We start from the raw sequence: 1,923 nt of genomic DNA, 5'->3' as shown, positions 1-1,923 counted from the left end.
ACATGTTGGTGAGTGTACCGTCTGTGAATAAGGATCGCGGTTCCACTCCAGCAGAGTAGCCGGGAGCTGAGGGGCGATTTGATGTGTAGGTAAAGTAGTTGGGAATTTTGGGAATGGCCACAGAGCGTTGACCAGTGAGATGAGTCTCATTCAGTAGCAGGACGTCGATTTTTTGGCGATGAACAAATTCGATGAGTTCAAGGCGTCTCCGAGTGACGCCTTGACAGTTCCAAAATAGTATGCGAATATTATTCATTTTGGAGATTTAGTAGTTGAGGAAGAATGGTAAGCAAAGAAATGAGGGCGTCTTTAACCTTCATGTTATTTGATGCGAGATTAGTGACTATGATTGTGAGCTGAGAAACTATTGAGTCAGTGACAGTGGCATTTGATAGGCTGTTGCTTGAGGTCTTGGAAGCGTAAGTGGTGGTGATGGAAGGAGCATTTTGGGTATTTGACAGCTGATTGATGGGTGCGGCAGGTACAGGGCAATTAGATAGCGGTGGAGTGGAAGTGTTGAAGGCAGTTTTAGAGGTGTTGGGTCTGTCTGGACGTCTTTTTTCCTTTTCTAGAATTAGTGATGGACAGCTTTTGAAGTTAGCCGTGTGGTCACCACCGCAGTTGACGCAAGTTGGAGGGTCTTCACGGGTTTTTAAGCAGTCTTTGGCCAGGTGACCGCCAGCGCATTTGACGCACCTGGGAGCGTAGCCGCAGTGCAGGCTGGAGTGACCGAATCTCTGACAAGAGAAGCATTGGGCGGGGTGGTTAGATTTGTAAGCTTCAATTTTTATTGCCATGTAGAATAAGGATGTTTCGTTGTAAATAAGTTTGCTGGAGGGTGAGGCGGGTAGAATAACCATATGGAGGGGAAATTTACGAGTGGCGTTGCCAAATTGTCGTACAGTTGTGACGTCGTATCCCTTGCACTTGAGTTCATCATATACCTCAGTTTCAGAGATTTCTGGGAGGAGACCTCGTATAACTACTTTGATCGATCTTTCTGTAGAGGACGGGACGGTGTGGAAGTCGACGTTGTTTTTGTGTAAGTATTTTTGAACGATTCTAAATAGTTCGTGGTCGACGCAATGGAGTTTAATAGTGTTGTTGTCGCAGACTTTGGCTGTGATACCTTCGGTTGGGACAGCGGTCATGAGTTTGGATGCCACTTGGCGCCAGGCGGAGCCAGGTAGAAAAATAGGTGGCACTTTGGGTGAGGGTGGTGGTGATGGGTTGGTGTTTGAGTCCAGGTTAGATGAAGAAATGGAACCACGGTCTGAGTTTTCCTCGTCTTCGGAAGGGGGAAGGTGTGTGTCGGAGTGTTGATTGTCAAGTTGCGTAGGAGAGGGAGGGGATGTGCGACCTTTCTTAAAAGCGGCAAGAGGCGGAGTGGACTTGCGTTTGACTGTGTTGCGTCCGCGGGTCATGGCGATGCGGGATGCGAATTAGTTGTGGAGTGCGATTGGACGCGACCCGGCTGCGTACACCCCTCAGGTGTACTTGCCTCGTGGTCAGGGGGGAGTAGAGAAGAGAACTTACGTGTGGAGAGTGAAGTCTGAATGACTGTTGAGCTCGAAGTGCTAGCTGCTGACTTGGAGTTCACTTCGTTGGAGTAGGTGGTGTTCATCGGCTGCTGTTGAGCGTAGCTAGATGTGACAACTTGATGTGACAACTTAATGTGACAACTGAAGGTTGACCAGATTTGGTGCTCCGCACTCGTATTTATAGCCTCGTCTTGCCCGCCGCGTCGTCGCAGAGCCGCCCATGAAAATGTCTGTGATTGGTGATTGGGCATGGTGGAACTGCGGCGATAACGCTGGTTGCCCACGCCGTGCTCTCGAAACACGTTCACAGCGATTTTGTCAGCGTGGGACGTGGGTCCGTATGTGTTTCGCTTGGTTCTCGTGTTCTGTGACAAATTGGCGG

This window comes from Acyrthosiphon pisum, chromosome A2, assembly GCF_005508785.2.
Source record: "Acyrthosiphon pisum isolate AL4f chromosome A2, pea_aphid_22Mar2018_4r6ur, whole genome shotgun sequence".
NCBI classification, from domain to species: Eukaryota; Metazoa; Arthropoda; class Insecta; order Hemiptera; family Aphididae; genus Acyrthosiphon; species Acyrthosiphon pisum.
Note: the sequence above shows the minus strand (reverse complement) of the source record.